Genomic DNA, 17,797 nt, shown 5'->3' on the forward strand with positions numbered 1-17,797 from the left:
ATATTGTTACCAAGACGTACACAAATTGTACGTACGTTTTAACGAACAAGTATACTTATTTTTTCCATGGAAATTTTGAAGATTCAATTATGCAGTAGACTACGTTACTGCATAGTTAATAGCATATTAAGTACGAGCGCATCTCTTGACAAACGCGAGTACTTATAGCTTTAACGATTAACTCGGGAACCGTAAGTGACGAGCACGTAACTATCGATATATCGGGAACATCAACACACTGACCTCTGATCTCCTTGGAAAATAATTTAGTATGCGTACATAGATATCAGCATTGCTGTACCAACACAAAAGCAATGATTATTATCTATTATTTCCGCGTATTGTAACTTCGATGTAACGTATTCAATGTATCATTAATAATTGCATTACTTTAATTGCATTTTCTCACAGCTCCGTAACATTGCAAAACTTGTGAGCAATTAAACAAGTTACATTAAGAAATTGATATGTTTTCCTTTAATATCGAGAAATATAATATTCAAACCGGGTTTGTATTAAAGAAAAAAAGAAAACATTTTACTATTATTAGTAAAATTTCTTTTTTTGCAAATTTCTTCAAACGCATTTATTTGCTATTTCTTTTTTTTTAATATAAACTGTTCTTTTATAAAAGCGCCGGCTGTCGTCGTAGTTTCACAGCGCTCTTAAGTTATCGCTTTTATGTTAATTACTCGCGGGTGGTAATACGCAGGGTAATGGACCCGCGCGAGTCGAATGAGACAGGTGTCCCTAAGCTTTTTTTCTCCTAGTACTCGAAAAAAAAAAAGAATAATGAATATTAAAATTTCCGCCGCGTATTTCCGTGAGATAACGTTTAAATTGTTTCTGCAGTATGTTGCTGTGAACATTCGCTCTGCAGAATTAATCAAGGAGACCTTAAACAAAGTAGGGCATGTTTATCTAAAAACAGAAATAAGCATAAAACTACCATATATAGATACCGTATATTTATCTTGTAATTTCACAGTTAGGTAACGGTGTATTTTCGTTTGATCGAAACTCTTTTTCGCAAATTGAAATAGATGTAACTCAACTGATTGAAGACAACCGTGAACCGAGAAACGTTTACAATACCAAGCATCTGTATGTATGTACGTAATCTTTTAAGTACAACCGTATACTCGGATGTCTCTCGCTGACACCTTAAATCTTGAAAGTTTATTGCCATGACAATAACCGCCAGCCAACACAGCTAACAATTATATAATGTCCTGACTTATGGACTAATTTGCATTTTAATCCGACCGCCCATTGTTGCCCGCCATTGTCGGCGAAATGCGCACGTCGTGCTTAAGATGGCAAAGTTCGAGAGGTTGAAACGAGGTCGTCATCAATTTGTAAAACAATGAACGCAAGAAAACAAGATAGATGTTACAGGCACGCGATATATAACTGTCCATTCAAAGATTAATCGTAAATAGTGTGGAAATTAATTAAAGTTAAAGAACACATCTTGTCTAACACCTATTCCCCTTTTCCGCATATATTAGAAGAACATTCAATGACGAGCTCACTTCGATCGTACTTGAAACTCTCTCTGGAATTCATAGGATCAAACGAATAGAAAACGAAGTCCTTGCTCACTCGACGAACACTGGAAAATATTCCAATTTACAAATGGTTCATCTTTTTCTTGCGATCTTCTCTCTTTCTCTCTCGCAATCGGATCTTGACTCTATTAAAGACACGTCCAGACCAGATGCATTTGCCAGCTTGCCTGTCGGTGCGAGCAACCTATCTACTCGCTAATTGGTAATCATTCACACCGATACCTCAACTTTTTAATCCAGCATACGAATGCGACAGCCAATACTTTCTATCACAAAATCAATTCATTCATTAACGGCCATCATTCGTGGGGAAAGAAACGATTTATTTGTACAACAATTTTAACAGTTGGGTAATAATTTAAATTAAGAAAAAACATTTTTTTCTCTTCTTGTTATCCGTGTTAGATATGTATATATCTTTATCAATTGTTCCGCGAAAAACATATAAATGGAAAGCTGATTTAGAAACGATATTCGCGAATTCGTAGTGCAAAAGTGATGAGTAACATAGAGGTTGATCAGGAATTGGAAGAGGGGGCAGTGGAAAATTGTCAATCAGTGCAACCCATCCGGACTTGATTACAGCTCCGCAATCGCGCTTATAGTCGGTTCCGAACCTCAAAATCGCTCGGCCGATTTTTTATGTCATAGTCGCGAATACCAGTTATCCGCCGAGTATCAGTTGTAAAATATTGTTCCCCGTTCCGTCTCTATACGCGCGCACCATACAACGATCTTTTATTATTTTATTCACGCGCCCTGTTCCTTTAATTGCGTTATCGTGTACCATCTCCTATCGCGAAAAAAAATATGGTACGCAAAGCAAATTCAGACATTCAGGATATTTTAAATTCAATCTACATGACGCCCCGTAACTGGTAGGGTGGACGATGATTCCGCATAAAAAAAAAGGTATGTCGAGAATGTCGAATAAAAATTTTTTTCTGCGAGGCTCCCTCTGTTTTTGAGAGCACCGATTTTGAAAACTGCAAAATTAATAATGACCTTTCTCTTCCTTGTCGTTTTTCAATCGGCGTAGCTTATTAATAGCTTATTGAGAATTAAGTGAAATTGCGTTCCCATATTGTGAGACAATGGATGAGCACGCGTGGATTAATACGCATGTGTGGGCTCCCGGCGAAACGTATTTACAGCACTGCACATGTCAAAAGTGAAAGCCCTAGCTGTTATTTTTGTCATCCAATCCGCACCGCCAGCTAGATTCTCCCTTCATTTTGTTGTATTCACGTTTTCATCTGCCTCGTGCTTGTCCAGCGCGGTGCAAAGCAGTTGAACCGAGTCGCGGTTCAATCAGAACCAATATGTCGCGCTCTCATGCGAATACACACCGCGATTTCCTGCGAAAAGCGCGTCTGTACGCGTTTAAACGTGCATAAAGTATTTGAAATTTCCTTGCAAATGTGTCGTTTTTCAAAGACCGATCCGTATGAGGATTATTATTCACGCGAGTTTTTATGCATTTTCCAGCGGGGAAAACTCTCGTACGATGAAGATCCTTACGGCAAACTTGTACCTTTTGGCATTTGGATTCTCTACGATACGTAGACGACTGCGCGCGAATATCTGGCATTACGCGTAATTAAATAACGAAATGAGAGAATGGTGTTAAAAGATTAAGCGGCGGTGGTAGCAATGTAATATTAGTTTTGCGCCAGTTTCACTCCGGCTTTACTGGAACGAAGCGCGTTCGCGGTGGTATTATATGGTTAAACTATATTATAAACGCGTCCAACATATGGCCAGCCATACATCATACTTCGATAAGAGATAAGAGCCATAACTTTTCGCGGCGTTACACACTGAAGTGCGCACGGCCGAGCGAGTTTCCGCTGAATTGGAGAGATTAGTAGAAATCGATCGCGATAAATTTTATTTCTGGTGAAGAGCGCGAGTTGTGTGTCACGCCGAACGAGGGAGACGATCCGGGGAAAAAAAAGAGCGCACGATTGACAGTTTAACGTGTCGTCATGGGGGAGGAGCTATTATTAATCGCGGCTGTAAAAAGCTGCGAGTTGCGTGTACGGTCGTGCGATCGCAGTTGGATGCACTCCCGAGACCGGTGGGGTGCACGGAAACACGCATCCCACTTAAACTGATGCTGTCTACGCTCTCGCTATTCTATGCTCTTGTACCGAGTTGTGTATACTAATAATAGCCGGCCACTCGATACAATAGTCGCACGTGGACACAGAGGCAGCTATCGAACGCGCTTCTATATACCTGTACATATAATATGCGTGTCTAGGTACATTTGCGATTACGCTAGAGTAAGACTTGGCGCGGGAGCGTGGTACGTAGATAGGTACGTGAATGAAAGTCGATCGCGCGTGTGTATGCATGTGGGCGTCGCCTCCGCCCTCCATTCACACCGATTGATGCGATATGTAGCTTGCAGAATTTATATGTACGTGAAATACGTACCCTAGTTGGTTAACAGATCGAATGCGGATGCTATAGTTTGGTCAAATGAATTCTTTTTTAATTATGATAAAATCGTTGGGCTCTTTATGTAAACGCGCATTCCGCCTACATGCATATATGCAATAGAATAAAATCTCCACGCGATTTCGTTATTAAATCTTGCGTCCAATTTTTCGTCTGCGACTGCGAATTGATTAATCAAGCGATTGTGGACACGCGTTTCCTATGTCCGTGCCGAAACTCTGACAGTAACACTATTGAAAATTCAAGCTCAATTGAATCTTCGGATTGTCGAACAATCATAACGAGGCCAGCCCACAGGCTAGCCCCGGATCTCAGAGTTAAATTAAGCAAAAAGTAAATTGAGTATTCTCCGATGGGAGTCTGAGTAAAAAGAGAGAATAAAAAGTAATAATAGCACAAAGGTCGGCATTCATCGAAGAATTTAGCTCTTTGTGGGACGCCTCCGTGACAATAATAGCATCTGTCCGGGCTAGTCGCAAGTCCCACGCGTGTATGTACGACGGGTTCGTGATTATGTCTGCGATGTAAAAATTCACACGAGCGAGATAATTCGACGTACGCGCACGCGGGGCATCCTCTCGTGGTTTCATTCACGAGCCACCCTCGCGCGTTAATAATATAAAGGGGAGGGGTCGGTGCTTCGACTATAGTATTTATAAATGTGACGTGTGGGAAGGATACGCGTTGGAGATCAAGGGCTGACCCGACGCAGGTCGTCGTACAAAACGGGAATCATCGAAAGGGAAAACGCGGGCGCGACGTGCGCGAAGCAACAGCTGCGTCATCCCGTCCCGCCTCGATTTGGCACATGCCGCCGCGTGCCATTGTGTAATCCGATAAAAAATTAATGAGGCTTATTCCTACCCCGTGCATTTTTCATCAGCATGAAAAAGAAAGCGTTCCGTTTAGCGCGCGTTTCACGTTTACACGCGCGCCGCCCCGCCGTTATGCAAACACGTTTTAATAGTTAACTCGTATAATCCGCGCGTATCGGGAAGCAGATATTAATGGCCCGCGATATTCCTACCAGGATAATACCGCTGCATGCTGATGAGTAACGTTCATTACGAGAGCATTACCTCGGGATAACCTGTGTGCAAGGGTGCAGACTAATCCTAGATTGATAAGTAGAATCCTGTGCGCGCCGCCGTTTATTCACGACCGGTGAATCTTGCGAACTCGACGTTTCTCTACCGGATACGTAAGATCATTTCCGTAAATAAGATAACGTCTATCACATCAGAGGTAACGAGTTAATCCGCCGAGTAGTAAGACTAAATTTATGAATACTGCCTTATTCTTACGTGAACGCGAGCGAGAAAATATTTTATCTCTATAGATTTTTATAGAACACAAGGATTAGAGAATAACGCGATATCTTTAATGATGTTAAAAGTATTCCTGACGCGCGTTTATGAATATTTCAAAGAGCTTGGCTCCTGACCGGCAGCGATATTTATAAAAGAAAAGAAATTAGACTCTAGTATTACTTACAATTAGTAATCGCTGTTTAATTAGATAATCACGCGGACGAAAATTTTTATCAGACAATTTATTTCGAAAATATACACGGAAAGAAATTTTAACAATTTTACTCGAGCATCTAAAAATCTCGATAGATATAGACCTGAAAATATTTTTTTTACATTGTTAAAATAATTATAAAGGTCGTTCAAAAATGATAAATAATGTTATAAAAAAATTCTAGCATTTAGTTTGAACGTTCTACATAATTTGAGGATCCAATAAAATTTTCAGATCTGTATCTAGCTGAATTTTTCAGACATTTCAGTAGAACCGTTCTTTTTGTGTATTAGCGATGATCTCCTGTCGCTTTATTTCTGGCGATTACTTGCGGAAAATCGATCTGAAAAACGTTATCGGGAGTGTTCGCATCATCGCGGCTTAACGTGTTAACTTATTGCACGGCGGCGGCAACGGAAAAATGCAGTGACGTTAAACGGTGTTTATAGAGTGCGCCTAAAACAAGAGCAAATAATAATGTGCGTGCGGCACGGAGCTGCCGTAAGTTTGGTGTGCGGTACTGATTATGAGAGATACGAAGCCGTCTGCTGGGACGCGTATTCTATACTACGTAAGAACGTAATGCGACGTAGGAAACCATCCCGGCAGGCGTTCGTGTCCTCGTCCCTTTTTTTCTTTTCTTCTCTCTTTTTTTTGAGAAATATAAATTCTCATTTCCAACAAAGGAGTGAGATACCATTCTCTTCATCGCATTACGTATAATATCGCGTATCCGAGCGCGGTAATTTTTAAGCAGATGACATAAATATTCCAGAGCTATCACGGTGACTAGCTATCCCGCAAGTACATCGATAGTTCTTCAGGAAAATTTGCATTTACGATGCGCCCAAGCGCCCAAGCGCCCCTTAACTCACTCCCTCGGTCTTAGAGCGTAGCGATTTGAACTCTTCAAAGAGCAACAAAGCGGACTCCAGTGTTTCCCCGAAGTTGCCGCAACACACACACGCCCGTTCATCGCATTACGTAAAACTCGCGCGAAACTACCTCAAAGTTCTTTCTGGAATCGAACCTTTTCTGTCTACGGGCGCCTGGCGTCCGAACGAGTTCTCAAATCTCTTTTATGCGTCGCGCAAAAATCCGCGATTACCCGCGGTGGATCCACGCGGATCGCAAAGCTGTAATTACGCCATTCGAACGAAATGCCTGCCATCGCGCCGACGGTTATTTGCAATTCGTTCCATCTACTTAAGCGATCGTGTATATCCGAAGGTAGAAGTGTACGGGAAGAGAGAGAGAGAGAGAAAGAGAGAGAGAGATGAGTCTCTGGACTCAACTCTGGGGTTCAGAAAAGTTCATCGACGCTAATTCACCAATGAACGGGCGAGTCTCGTGTGCCGTCGGCTTGGTTTGCCCTGGCGACTTTGTAAAATCAATACCCCGCGGGTTTCCTGATATAGAAGTCTCGTTAAGCTCGATATTATCAGGGCTTTGAATACTAATTCTGTATGCTGCGTTTGCCCGCGGATAAACGAAACGCTTGTTTTCGCGCGGTGTTATTTGCGAATATTACCGGCAGTACCTACGTGGCGATCGTGCGTCCCATTTTTTGTCCACGGTATCAAAGATTAATGGAGAAAGGAGACGAGAACCGTGCCGAATCTATGATTAATCGACCGCTGTTTCGTTATGCCGCTTACGTGTTCGGGAAACTGTGTTTGTCCTTATTTTTTGCCGCGGTTTAATTGAGATTAGCGACGATATTCAAAGAGGCGCGATATCGGAAAGATTTATAATCGTGTTACGTTTTTTTTAAAGCCAGTTACGTGGAGTTTCAATTTTTCTTCATGTTGTTACGTTCTATGATCAGCGCAAAGTGCATTGCGATATTAAAATTACTTGTATGATACTCGGGTTCATATTTATAATCAATACTCGAATCTAATCTCAGAAGTGCATCGGATGAGATACTCGTTCGTTTTCAATTATAAAAGAGTAAATCGGGCAAAATATCTGCTTCGACGAATTACTGTCACACTCGTGAAATGATTGATGTGCTTATGAATTTTTAATTGAGCAAATTAAGAATCGCTTATTGTAATAATTAAAGTGTAACAATAACAGATGAGTCATAATGAGCCTACGAAACAAAGTAGAAAACCTCCGATAATAATTCATCGCTCATTCATCCAGAAATATTTATATGAAGAATGTAACGAATAGATTATTTAACGTTCATTTATTTTATAACATTCGTTAAATATTTTATAATAGCGAGACTGTTGATACGCGGCTTTTGGTATTTGTTATTTTATACACGGCATACATTTGCACGCAGTCGATGTATTGAATTTACGATCATCATTCACCTGACGACACTCGTATGACCCGATAGCAGTCCGTACCTCCACGTATCTTTGCGGTTTTCCTTTTGCAATCGCAAGTACTAGGTAATACAATTAGCCAAAAGTGATTAGTCGAATCAACGCGACGTTGATTAATGGTCGATGAATAATGATATTTTTTTCTTATCTTTAACCTCATCATAATTGTTTTTCAATTGATTAATTGTGAATATTGTTTTTCGGTTAATTAATAATCGCTATAATAATTCATGCTATGCTTTTTGACTTTCCATCAATTTGATCGAAGAATTGAGAAAAGACTTTTACTGACGATTAATATCCGCGATTATAGCTACCGACGAATGTTTCTTGTAAGTGAGTATAACGAATGAGAACGTGAGAAAAAAATCTGACAACACGGGCACTTCTTGAGAGGAGAAGATAATCGACGAGACATTCTGTGACAAATTATTTCTTTTCTACAAGATTAATTATTTTTTTTTTAGTTATTTGGATTGTCTTTTATTATTTATCTGTAAATTAAAAGTAATAAAAGAGACATATTTTTAAAATTTTGTAAAAGTTTATAAAGTTTATTTTTAGAAATATTTTTTTCGGAATTTTTTTGTGATATATTATTTTTCTAAATATCAAATATTGAAAATGAATAAAAAAATTGTAATAATTAGTTTTTGAAATATTGATTATTTAGTGCGCTGTTTGGACGTTACATATTCATATGTTACAAATTTATTGTAGTCTATATAGTAAATATTCCCGCTGTTTTGCTTTGATCAGTGAAAAAGTTAATTTTTATTGAATAGTTTTTTTATTGAACAGATCTGTAATAATTATATCAAAAATGCAAAATCAATAATTTTTTATTAATTATAATTACTGCAATAGCAATAATTCAGAGAGTTTATTTATTTATTTAACTGAAGTAAAACTCACACGTTTCATTTCAATTAAATAAATAAATAAACTGTGAATGAAAACTTATTATCTCTTTTTTTCTTTTTCAAAATTTTACGTTTGGAGAAATGCAATTAATGAAACGAGAAAAACAAAAAATCACAACATTTAATTGTGAAATGCAAGTAAAATACAAATATCGTTTGCGAACAACTGTCGAGTATCGAACAATTTTGTTCTCCCTTAATGGGACAAACTTTGCACCGGGCAATCCCACGAAAAACGCACGAAGGTGCAAACGCGTCACGACGTGGCTCGGACACTGACAAATCCCTGTGCACGGTCCATTATTTGGATCGTTACATGCTAACTGCGCCGAGGACCAACGTTAAAAGCATTAAGGGATGAAACGGGATGTACGACCAAGACGACCGAGGGACGTCGGGAAGCGTAGATAGAAGAAGGCTGATAGAGGAGAGAAGGCGACAGAGATGGAGACCGGGCGAATGGATGCGAGAATGTATGTTGGGTGAAACTTTGCTTTCTGGCTCTGCGAAGCGGCGCGCGCGTACATCCACCAGGTGGTTCATCAGCCGTAGTCTGCGGCGAACGTTGGGTCCACTTCCATCCTCGTCGTCCTATCGTTCGTATTTTCCCCTCCTGTGCGGTGGAAGAGAACCATCAACGTCTCCGCCTCGTGCCGCAAAAGCTGACTATCCGCCCGCGACAAGGTCGACCTTTACTCGTTTGACCAGAGAGAGGCCAGATCCGCTTACGCCGGTACGAATTTGAGATTCCGTAAATCCACCAGAACTTCGACCTACGTCGTGCTGGCTTTCCACTTATCTGCCGGCCAGAAGAGTGAGCGAGGAAAATGAGACATCGAGAGAGAGTGAGAGAGAGAGAGAGAGAGAGAGAAAAAGGGTGCGGAATTCGCGAGATAGAGGTGGCCAGACTATACTGTTTCCGGTACGATGAGCAGAAATGCCGAGCGTAATGCGAAAGGGAATCCATGTAGATGCCACTTGCTACGGTACAGGCACACAGAGAGAAAGACACTCGTGCACATTCGCGTCCACGCACATATACACAAAACACACATTTGCTGTCTGACGAAATGTTTGAGAGATATCAAAACCGCATGTCCGTAAGGCCGAACCGGCCCTGAACCGGCAACTCAGATATGATGCTTGCATGGCACTTCTATAATTAATTGCCACGTGGACTCGGCGCTCCACGGGCTGATTTATGCGAAAGTGATGTCTATCTTCCTCGTGGCGAGCGACAGATATAATCTAGACTAAAAATCGTGTTGTTATAACGCGACGATGTTGCCCCGACCTTGTTACACGTAGATGAAATAAGATTGAGAGGAATCTTAATTCATCTATCATTCGTGAGGATAAAGACGGCCCCGAGCTACGACGGTTAAGATACGATAAATTGTCTCTACATTAGATTAGATTTCAAAAATAAAGGCAATTTACATTTCCTGCATCCTGCCCCATTATTTCCATTCAGGCACCATTGAACGAGCCACAGGGCGAGATAATTTCCGAATCTATCGTCTCTGCTTGGTCTGCGCGGCAGCTATTGCTCAATAAATCTTTATTTATCGACCGCAAAACTCGTCGACCGAAATTATACCTTCGAGTATATTAGTCATTAAGCTTAAACCTGCTTGTCGAACGAGAACGGAACATCTTTCACGCTACGTCGTAATTTGTATTAATAAGCAAGTTTCATCGAAACAGGAAATCGAGTTAGCGGTTATCTAAAATCATCCCCTGCGCAGACCTCTGGGTTAATATTGAAAATGTCCGAGCAATTGATATAATCCCAACGATCCTAGAATATCTGCGTGAAATTCTTATCCCGACGCGCGTCGGATTTTCAGTCCGCTTTTAGATCTCGTTCCAACGTAGGTAATTAATGACACTGGCAATCCGTTTGATCAAGAGAGAAAAAGGGAGAGCGAGAGCGAAAGAGAGAAAGGGGATAGATTCGGCTTGACGAGTGAGTTAAATAAAGATGCAGCTGATACGTCGGCCGGCGATAACGTCAGTTTAAAATACCTCCCGCGGAACAATGGTGGAGAGAAAGACAGATAGAAAGAGAGACTGACAAGTCGGATGGACGAGTTCCATCGGCGGTCTAATTGCCGACGAAAATGATGGAAGGGAGGAGGGACTGCACACTATCTCGTTCTCCTCGCCTTTTATACGAGGCGTACCCCTACCTCGCTCTCCCCCCCCCTCCCCTCTTCTTCGTGTACACTTGATTCAACAAAGCAAATCAGACTTCGACACGCAAAGTCGGTATGAGGTATCACGCGAGGTCGCCTTATTCTCTCCCCTTCCGAACCTTCTCCACCCCCTTGGGCCAATCTTTTCCGGCCGGCTTCTTAGCCTTGCCCATGCTTCTCTCTCCCTCCCGCCGCGTCGCTGCGAAATTAGTGTCAAGCTAATTCCGCGGCTGAATTTACAAGTTTTCTTTGATCGTGCGTTCGTTCCGATGCTCCACCACCCTCGTTCTCCCAAGATCGCTTTCTTCGACTACCCTCCTGGCGGCGTTCGTCGGCGAGCCGCACCGCACCCGCGCTTTCGCGGAAAAGCAATTGCCCCGATATTATGTGCCGCATTACGAAAGTTACGGAGCAATTTTTTTCGCGTTTTTTTTTCCTTCCCCTCCTCTCGTTTTCTTTCATTTTTGCACGGTCGCACGAGGGAAGGAAGGAAAGACAGGAAGCATGCGATCGACGAGCGTTATAGCGCTCGTACCACTTTAGACGGACCGATCGCGTACCCTTTGTTATGGACGGGATTCACACAAATGCGGGATTTACGAGCGTTCAGCGAGTGGGAACGGCAAAGTATGTTATTCGTTTGTTGCGCCGGTCCCTATTACGTGCCCCTGCACGCGCGTTCTCCTTCCCTCCCGTGCCATTGCGAAATAATCGACGAGACTACACACGTTCGCGCGCGGCTCGCGAGATCCACCATATTGTGCGCGTATTAAACGCTTACAAATGAATAATCCTGCGCCGATCGAAGGTTCCGGTTTTGCGATCAAAATTTACATTTACAAATTGATTCCATTCCGCGATGTGGTGGAGCTTCATTGAAAAAAAGTAACATTGATAAACTTTATAAAAAGAGTATTGCATCTCGCCAACTGGTTGCATATTTACTCAAAAGTTATTTTGTTTAACTAGATATAACTCCAATATTTGAATATAGCTAAATCTTAAATCAATCAGATAATTGTCACATTAGTTAATAATTACGTGCAATGAGAGAAAAGTGTTTGGTTTTATTAAGTCACGGCTATAATTGTGTAATAAAATAATTAAAAGCAATAATAACTTTATATTTATAGTTGTACCAAGTATAAAAGAATTTTACTACAAATTATAATAATTTTAAATATTAATGTAGATATGAATGGCAAGAAGTAAAATAAATATTTTTACTTAATTAAAACAATGCAATTACAATTATAATAACTATAACTATTTTTTACATTCACTTCCTATTTAATAATAACTAATAGCACCGTTACATCAACTATAAATATATGTATAGTTGGTACCAAAAATAACTAAAAGTTATTGTTAAATTATGGTAATTGCAACCATTTTTTTCTCTCAGTGTATTTTCAATCAAGTTAAATTGGAATATTTAGGCATTTTGTCTATTTACGTGCCAATTTTGTGCATTCAAAAAATTCTCTCTAAGCGTACAACCTATTCTACAGTCGTTACGATTTAAGTACTCTTAGGCTTAATAAACCAATCTTTGAAATACTGTCGGGATGACCTGCGCAAAACTAAAGCTAACAAGAATCCGGTCTCATTCTCCGGGGCGTAACTACCGAAGAACCGGCACTGCAACAACGTCGGAACTACGTAACTTTTAAACGCTGCTGGGCACGTGTTAAACTAGGTTTCCACACCGCTTGGAATTAGCATTTTGACGACCCTTTTAAGAGCCTGAAACGCGATCGAACTGGGCCCTATAAGCTTCGAGAAGCGAAAAAATAGCCGTTGCGTTGAGCATCTCTCTTTTTTTTCATAACGCTGAAAGAACGAACGAAATGCATCGCGGAAAAAATATTGCACGATATTGCAGACGTATGCATACTATTATACCTAATAGTTATTGTGTCCTACAACACAAAATATCGGCTTGCATTGAGCATTACTGTTTCCGTAACAATGTCACGTTGTTGTAAAATGTCTGAGATCAAATATTGCTTGGATGTATAGACGCTTTGCGCCTCCTTGACAAGTACTTAACAGTTTAATATTTATAAATTATTTTTCGAATTTATTTAAAGATTAAATCGGAATTAATCGGACGAACGAATACAAACAAACATGAATGAACTCGTTTCAGCGGGTATTCCTGATGTGATGATGAGCGCTGTTCGCATTCATCGAAACAAATTATTCATTCGTGTTTGTCGCTCGTTTGCTTTCTCCGAAACCTGTTTAATATTCTCAAATAATGTAAAATAATAAAATTCATACATAAAAATAAAGGAAAATCAACTTTCTCTAGATACAAAAAATATTTCAAAACTCTAGATTAAAGTAACAAGATTTTGAAATAACAGAATCAACTAAACAAATCAGGTAATCTAATTCAAAAGCAAGATTGTGCGGTAAATTTCAAGATTACGTCTACGAATTATTTACGTATTGTTTACGTTACGTTTACAAACTTTTTTCATGTAAACAATACAAATGATGTACATTATAAATTGAATAACCCAATATAGAAAGAGTAATTAATTTATAAAATTGTTAATACATCTGACTTTAGTTTGACAAAATAAAAAATATATAATATTAAAAATAAAAAAATAGAATGTTGTCAAATATTAATTATTGTTTAGATAGATGACAAGTAAAATACAGTTTACATAAGATTGTGTACACGTGTGGCGTAAAATTATTTATATTTTACGCGTAAATCTTATCAAAAAGTAAGTATGTTTTGTGAAAGAAATAAAATTAACTTTACAATTGTCTGAAATTGCAAATCTTCAATTGAATTGGAACGGAACAGAATAATATTTATTTTTATTTAACACTGTTATTTTATTGTTAGCACGAATTCGATTATTTGAATTTAATTATTCAAATTATAAAATGAATGAGGTTGATAAAATTATAATCATCAAAGCCGACGCAGTGCCGATAATGCGGAAATCTTTAAAGATGAACAGGTAACATTTTAAACGACCGAATAAAAAACGTCTAGCGACATCTCTTGAATTTTCTGACAACTAGCGATCGTGCGCGAACTTCAAATTATTCCAATCGTTTTCGCGCAACTGACTGATTTGTCTTGCACTGTATCGACGATAATATACGCAAACGCAATGGGAACGAAGCGCGAATACCGAATTATAGGGACAAATAAACAGTAGATATGAATTGACTCACCGTTCGTCGCTGCAATGGTCCGTCTAGCTCTGCTTCGGTCGCAGCTCTCAAACGTACAAGATCCATGATCCTCCTCACGACGATTCGTCTTGATTCACACTTGGTACAAACGCGCGACACTTTACTTTCGACACTCCCGGTATTTACGCGCGACGAAAACTCAAGATACAGGATACGGGACAACGAAGAAGACGCGATTGAACGCGCGACGCGACGTCCCGACCGACTGACTGCTACAGTCAAAAGAACACGGAGGATCTAAGATTCCTCTCACGACGATTTGTCTTGATTTAGTACGAACGCCCGACACTTTACTTTCGGCACTCTCGAAAACTCGGGACGACAAAGATGCGAGTTGAATGTGCAACGACGCGTCGCGAAGTCGCACCGTCCCATGCATCCGACCGATCGGAAGACCGTTGCCGTCGACCTATACTGAAGAGAGAGGAACCTAAGGTCGGTATTCATAGTCAATTTTATTTTAAAATTATCTTAAGTAATTTCTTAAGATGCTGATTCTTAAGATGCTTAGATGGCTCTCTGATTGGTTGATGGCGTCTTAAGATGATACTTAAGACAATCTTAAATATAAGAACGGACTATGAATTGGTCTATTATCATATCTGCTAAAATAAAAGTGATTATTTATTTTATTTTAGTTTTCTTAGGTAACAATAATTTTCATCAGTAATAAGTACATTTTCTTGATAATTATCTTAAAATATACCTATTATAAATTTTAGGAAAACTTTTTATCATATCTACAGACATAGTTATTTATATTCTTTGGTTTAAAATTATATATTACCTTTCTCGAACAATGACAGAAAAGACTTTGTTAATTCAACAAAATTTTTAAGTATAGTGACAACAAAGACACATTTGTCTGTTTAAAAATGGTCAAATGAAAAATATTGTAGAAATTATCAGATTATAAAGTCTATCAAATGTTTTGATTATAAGATACCGAGTTCTGTTATAAATATCAGAAATTGTACTAGTTTTACGAAAACGCACTCATAAAGAAAAAAAAATAGCATCAAATCAACAATTCATTATTTCATATATAAGCAAAAATATAAAATCTTTATGGAAGAATTTATAATCTTAAACAGACATAATTTGCTCACATGAAGATTATTTTTTTTCTTTATAAAAGCAAATTGTATCTGTTTAAGATTATAAATTCATTTTTTTTCCTTCTATTCAAGAAAATTTTATATTCTTGCTTACACTGAGAAAAATAATCTGATTATATTAAAAAAACAATTTGTATAATTGAGAGTTTCTGATGACACAAGAAACAGAAATTCTGGTTATTATAATAAGACTCTGATAATTATAATCTAAACACTTAATAGATTTAACTACAAATTAGTAATTTCTACAAAATTTGTGATTCATCCGTTTTTGAACAAATGTACTGGGTAAATACAAACTTTTAAATGATGCAACAAGACTCTTTTTTCAATGATAAAGTTCAACGTTAAAAAAATTATTTTATACGTTTGCAAGTATTTTATCGTGGCATCTGCAAAAGACATTGCTTGTTACGCGATTCGCGAAATAACAATATAGCAGTTTGGACGCGGTGAATACGGGATCGATAGTGAGTTCGTTGCGAATGAGTTCTGCCTTTTGCGTCACGTTTAACGCACGTCTAACGTCGACTAAGCTTTCTTAACCACGATTCGCACGACACTTGTATCTTACAAGCCATAGTCGCCGGCAGCAAGTCACTTAAAGGAGACGCACTTTCTGGGGTGCTTATGTCAACCCGCGACATGCTCACAAATCGTGGTTAATCCAGCTGATCGGCCGGTTAGACGTTAAGTTCAACGAGGCATGGTCTCATTGAACCGATAACGTGACGAGAAGTCAGAGTGCACATTGCAACGGTCTCCGCTACCGGATCGTACCTTATAATTAATTGCATATGTGCCCAATCGAACGCAAAAATTGTTGTCTGGACGAATCACAATGTCTAGTGCATTCATCACACAAACTTAAAATAGAAATAAAAATTATACATGAAGATAAAAAAACTTCTGCTTTAAATAGCGCTGCAAGTATCTTCTCGAGGAACCTGCAAGAGACATTGCTTATCACGCGATTAACGAAATAACGAATTAGCAATTTGGACGCGATGGATACGGGATCGATAGTGAGTTCGTTGCGAATGAGTTCTACCTTTTGCGTCACGTTTAACGCACGTCTAACGTCGACTAAGCTTTCTTAACCACGATTCGCACGACACTTGTATCTTACAAGCCATAGTCGCCGGCAGCAAGTCACTTAAAGGAGACGCACTTTCTGGGGTGCTTATGTCAACCCGCGACATGCTCACAAATCGTGGTTAATCCAGCTGATCGGCCGGTTAGACGTTAAGTTCAACGAGGCATGGTCTCATTGAACCGATAACGTGACGAGAAGTCAGAGTGCACATTGCAACGGTCTCCGCTACCGGATCGTACCTTATAATTAATTGCATATGTGCCCAATCGAACGCAAAAATTGTTGTCTGGACGAATCACAATGTCTAGTGCATTCATCACACAAACTTAAAATAGAAATAAAAATTATACATGAAGATAAAAAAACTTCTGCTTTAAATAGCGCTGCAAGTATCTTCTCGAGGAACCTGCAAGAGACATTGCTTATCACGCGATTAACGAAATAACGAATTAGCAATTTGGACGCGATGGATACGGGATCGATAGTGAGTTCGTTGCGAATGAGTTCTACCTTTTGCGTCACGTTTAACGCACGTCTAACGTCGACTAAGCTTTCTTAACCACGATTCGCACGACACTTGTATCTTACAAGCCATAGTCGCCGGCAGCAAGTCACTTAAAGGAGACGCACTTTCTGGGGTGCTTATGTCAACCCGCGACATGCTCACAAATCGTGGTTAATCCAGCTGATCGGCCGGTTAGACGTTAAGTTCAACGAGGCATGGTCTCATTGAACCGATAACGTGACGAGAAGTCAGAGTGCACATTGCAACGGTCTCCGCTACCGGATCGTACCTTATAATTAATTGCATATGTGCCCAATCGAACGCAAAAATTGTTGTCTGGACGAATCACAATGTCTAGTGCATTCATCACACAAACTTAAAATAGAAATAAAAATTATACATGAAGATAAAAAAACTTCTGCTTTAAATAGCGCTGCAAGTATCTTCTCGAGGAACCTGCAAGAGACATTGCTTATCACGCGATTAACGAAATAACGAATTAGCAATTTGGACGCGATGGATACGGGATCGATAGTGAGTTCGTTGCGAATGAGTTCTACCTTTTGCGTCACGTTTAACGCACGTCTAACGTCGACTAAGCTTTCTTAACCACGATTCGCACGACACTTGTATCTTACAAGCCATAGTCGCCGGCAGCAAGTCACTTAAAGGAGACGCACTTTCTGGGGTGCTTATGTCAACCCGCGACATGCTCACAAATCGTGGTTAATCCAGCTGATCGGCCGGTTAGACGTTAAGTTCAACGAGGCATGGTCTCATTGAACCGATAACGTGACGAGAAGTCAGAGTGCACATTGCAACGGTC

Source organism: Solenopsis invicta, chromosome 4, assembly GCF_016802725.1.
Source record: "Solenopsis invicta isolate M01_SB chromosome 4, UNIL_Sinv_3.0, whole genome shotgun sequence".
Taxonomy (NCBI): domain Eukaryota; kingdom Metazoa; phylum Arthropoda; class Insecta; order Hymenoptera; family Formicidae; genus Solenopsis; species Solenopsis invicta.